This window comes from Schistocerca serialis, unplaced genomic scaffold, assembly GCF_023864345.2.
Source record: "Schistocerca serialis cubense isolate TAMUIC-IGC-003099 unplaced genomic scaffold, iqSchSeri2.2 HiC_scaffold_1218, whole genome shotgun sequence".
NCBI lineage: Eukaryota > Metazoa > Arthropoda > Insecta > Orthoptera > Acrididae > Schistocerca > Schistocerca serialis.
Window position 1 is genome coordinate 25,001 of NW_026047423.1, and position 5,000 is coordinate 30,000.

General features: G+C 53.1%; 1 non-coding gene across 1 annotated transcript in view; it reads right to left on the reverse strand.

Annotated features, from left to right (window-relative positions):
• The window catches only part of LOC126435768 (small subunit ribosomal RNA), a 1,909-nt gene extending 397 nt beyond the window's left edge, over positions 1 to 1,512 (reverse strand). The window contains exon 1 of the ribosomal RNA XR_007580182.1: positions 1 to 1,512. This exon is cut by the window's left edge and continues 397 nt beyond it. This is a non-coding gene — a ribosomal RNA (small subunit ribosomal RNA).
• Positions 1,513 to 5,000: the final 3,488 nt, after the last annotated feature.

The following is a 5,000-nucleotide window of genomic DNA, read 5'->3' on the forward strand; positions in this document are numbered from 1 at the left end:
GCTAGAAGCCGCCTGTCCCTCTAAGAAGAAAAGTAATCGCTGACAGCACGAAGGATGTCACGCGACTAGTTAGCAGGCTAGAGTCTCGTTCGTTATCGGAATTAACCAGACAAATCGCTCCACCAACTAAGAACGGCCATGCACCACCACCCACCGAATCAAGAAAGAGCTATCAATCTGTCAATCCTTCCGGTGTCCGGGCCTGGTGAGGTTTCCCGTGTTGAGTCAAATTAAGCCGCAGGCTCCACTCCTGGTGGTGCCCTTCCGTCAATTCCTTTAAGTTTCAGCTTTGCAACCATACTTCCCCCGGAACCCAAAAGCTTTGGTTTCCCGGAGGCTGCCCGCCGAGTCATCGGAGGAACTGCGGCGGATCGCTGGCTGGCATCGTTTATGGTTAGAACTAGGGCGGTATCTGATCGCCTTCGAACCTCTAACTTTCGTTCTTGATTAATGAAAACATACTTGGCAAATGCTTTCGCTTCTGTTCGTCTTGCGACGATCCAAGAATTTCACCTCTAACGTCGCAATACGAATGCCCCCGCCTGTCCCTATTAATCATTACCTCGGGTTCCGAAAACCAACAAAATAGAACCGAGGTCCTATTCCATTATTCCATGCACACAGTATTCAGGCGGGCTTGCCTGCTTTAAGCACTCTAATTTGTTCAAAGTAAACGTGCCGGCCCACCGAGACACTCAATAAAGAGCACCCTGGTAGGATTTCAACGGGGTCCGCCTCGGGACGCACGAGCACGCACGAGGCGGTCGCACGCCTTCGGCTCGCCCCACCGGCAGGACGTCCCACGATACATGCCAGTTAAACACCGACGGGCGGTGAACCAACAGCGTGGGACACAAATCCAACTACGAGCTTTTTAACCGCAACAACTTTAATATACGCTATTGGAGCTGGAATTACCGCGGCTGCTGGCACCAGACTTGCCCTCCAATAGATACTCGTTAAAGGATTTAAAGTGTACTCATTCCGATTACGGGGCCTCGGATGAGTCCCGTATCGTTATTTTTCGTCACTACCTCCCCGTGCCGGGAGTGGGTAATTTGCGCGCCTGCTGCCTTCCTTGGATGTGGTAGCCGTTTCTCAGGCTCCCTCTCCGGAATCGAACCCTGATTCCCCGTTACCCGTTACAACCATGGTAGGCGCAGAACCTACCATCGACAGTTGATAAGGCAGACATTTGAAAGATGCGTCGCCGGTACGAGGACCGTGCGATCAGCCCTAAGTTATTCAGAGTCACCAAGGCAAACGGACCGGACGAGCCGACCGATTGGTTTTGATCTAATAAAAGCGTCCCTTCCATCTCTGGTCGGGACTCTGTTTGCATGTATTAGCTCTAGAATTACCACAGTTATCCAAGTAACGTGGGTACGATCTAAGGAACCATAACTGATTTAATGAGCCATTCGCGGTTTCACCTTAATGCGGCTTGTACTGAGACATGCATGGCTTAATCTTTGAGACAAGCATATGACTACTGGCAGGATCAACCAGGGAGCTGCGTCAACTAGAGCTGAGCAGCCGGCCGCCCGGGAGTGTGTCCCGGGGGCCCGCGCGAACACGCAAGCGTCCGCTCAATTATTCTGCAAACAGGAGGAGGCTGAGCTCCCCTGCACAACACACCTCGAAACCCTCTCAGGTCCCGGCGGCGCGCAGCGCCGTCCTAAGTACTTGGTCGGGTTCGAGAGAGGCGCAATCGCCCGGAGTTAGGCGAGTAGACGCTTTAGGTGCGACCACCCGTGCTCCCAACTGAGCTTGCCGCTGCCGACAGAGGCCCGGGAGCGTGCTGTCGTGGCATTGCCGGCGGGAGACAACACGCGCCACCTACGGTGACCGGCAGCTCCAACGCCAGCGCCACAGAAGGACAAAAGCCCTACTTGGGTGCCGAAGCGAACTCTCCCAGCACAGCGCACGCGCCAACACGTCCGCACAGCTGCGATACAAACCACCTGCGAGAACCGCTGGGGCGACCGAGCAGCAGACGGCGTCGCGGCGCCGAGCGCCGGGCGGCGGCGCATCCTCAGCGCACAAAGTCCTCAATCGGACCAGCACACTGCAGATGGCCACCGCGCTTCGCACCGGGCCCGCGAGGACCTACTTTGGCCGCAAGGCGCCGCGAGCAGGGGGCGCCGGCGCGCAGCTGCGCCGCCTGCCGCGTCCGTCGGCCGGCGCGCCTGCCACCGGCCGCCCCCACCAGCCGGCTGTAGCGCGTGCGCCCACGCACCGCGCTGCCAGCACGCCGGGCGGCCCCCCCTCACCGGCCGGGGACGGTCCCACCCAGCCACCGCCGCGTATCGCCTCACACCCAGATCCCCTTTCACGTTCGTGGGCATGGTGGGTCCCCTTTCACGTTCGTGGGCATGGTGGGTATCCCTGAAACAACCGGTTAATAGCTCGACCGATCGTCGCCAACACTGATTCACCTCTAGCGAGAACAACCGCACCACAACGGGTTACCGGTTGTTCATTTGCGTAACGTCACCAGCAAACGTACACGTCCATCGCCATTTGCAACGAGTATTGCATGCCTGTGTCAGGTGTCACAACACACTACGTCTGCCCACATAGACGCAACAACATGTGCACGCCTAGAGAACACGTGGAAGGTAGACCCCGTACGTATGCGGTGTCCATTGCGCGAACGACTGTCAGCCCGCCTCTGCAGCATGTCGCAGATGTGGAACGCGGTGCAACATGCTATCACGGTGTGTGAGAAGAGACGACTACGTCCGAATACACGCTCCACTACATCAACAGACTGCTCATGCTGATCGCCATCCAGGGCGTCCGTTCCTCCCACACGTCTGTATGGCGTACCACACTGCAATCCAGCTCTTATAGGGAGACGACACGTAGCTGCGTGCACAATATTTGGACTGTATGGTCCGCCGTTGCTAGGCGCTGTCGTCATACGGTCACATGGGCCACGATGTATCATTCAGTACATACGGAGCAATGTGCAGTACAGTTTGTGGGTTTTGCGTACATCGGCGGACAGGTGACAGGCCGTACCACAACGTAGGCTGAGTACGTCGGCATGCGAAGGGCATTGAACATGCAAACTTCTCACCGACCAGCTTGCGAAGGCAGGGGGGAAGGGGGGGGGGCATGTACGTCCTGCTGCTATCCACACTACAGTGTATAGCAGGAGCATGTGGAAAGTCAGCAACACCTGCAAGGTGTTTAACATGACGCGATACACAGGGGACCGGGCAGTGCGAGTAGCGAACTATATTGCGAGGGTTGCGGTTAGGCAACACTACACTACTTTAACGGGTTGCATAACAATTACAGAGCAGGTTCAGCGACAACGTGCGTCAGGTTAAGGCGCAATATAGTTTAGGTTACGGCGCACTTTAGGTTAGGTTAAGGCTCATTATAGGTTAGGTTAAGGCACAACATGGGTTACGTTAAGGCACAACATGGGTTACGTTAAGGCACAACATGGGTTAGGTTAAGGCACAACATGGGTTAGGTTAAGGCACAACATGGGTTAGGTTAAGGCACAACATGGGTTAGGTTAAGGCACAACATGGGTTAGGTTAAGGCACAACATGGGTTAGGTTAAGGCACAACATGGGTTAGGTTAAGGCACAACATGGGTTAGGTTAAGGCACAACATGGGTTAGGTTAAGGCACAACATGGGTTAGGTTAAGGCACAACATGGGTTAGGTTAAGGCACAACATGGGTTAGGTTAAGGCACAACATGGGTTAGGTTAAGGCACAACATGGGTTAGGTTAAGGCACAACATGGGTTAGGTTAAGGCACAACATGGGTTAGGTTAAGGCACAACATGGGTTAGGTTAAGGCACAACATGGGTTAGGTTAAGGCACAACATGGGTTAGGTTAAGGCACAACATGGGTTAGGTTAAGGCACAACATGGGTTAGGTTAAGGCACAACATGGGTTAGGTTAAGGCACAACATGGGTTAGGTTAAGGCACAACATGGGTTAGGTTAAGGCACAACATGGGTTAGGTTAAGGCACAACATGGGTTAGGTTAAGGCACAACATGGGTTAGGTTAAGGCACAACATGGGTTAGGTTAAGGCACAACATGGGTTAGGTTAAGGCACAACATGGGTTAGGTTAAGGCACAACATGGGTTAGGTTAAGGCACAACATGGGTTAGGTTAAGGCACAACATGGGTTAGGTTAAGGCACAACATGGGTTAGGTTAAGGCACAACATGGGTTAGGTTAAGGCACAACATGGGTTAGGTTAAGGCACAACATGGGTTAGGTTAAGGCACAACATGGGTTAGGTTAAGGCACAACATGGGTTAGGTTAAGGCACAACATGGGTTAGGTTAAGGCACAACATGGGTTAGGTTAAGGCACAACATGGGTTAGGTTAAGGCACACCATGGGTTAGGTTAAGGCACACCATGGGTTAGGTTAAGGCACACCATGGGTTAGGTTAAGGCACAACATGGGTTAGGTTAAGGCACAACATGGGTTAGGTTAAGGCACAACATGGGTTAGGTTAAGGCACAACATGGGTTAGGTTAAGGCACAACATGGGTTAGGTTAAGGCACAACGTAGGTTAGGTTAAGGCACAACGTGGGTTAGGTTAAGGCACAACGTGGGTTAGGTTAAGGCACAACGTGGGTTAGGTTAAGGCACAACGTGGGTTAGGTTAAGGCACAACATGGGTTAGGTTAAGGCACACCATGGGTTAGGTTAAGGCACAACATGGGTTAGGTTAAGGCACAACATGGGTTAGGTTAAGGCACAACATGGGTTAGGTTAAGGCACAACATGGGTTAGGTTAAGGCACAACATGGGTTAGGTTAAGGCACAACATGGGTTAGGTTAAGGCACAACATGGGTTAGGTTAAGGCACAACGTAGGTTAGGTTAAGGCACAACGTGGGTTAGGTTAAGGCACAACATGGGTTAGGTTAAGGCACAACATGGGTTAGGTTAAGGCACAACATGGGTTAGGTTAAGGCACAACATGGGTTAGGTTAAGGCACAACA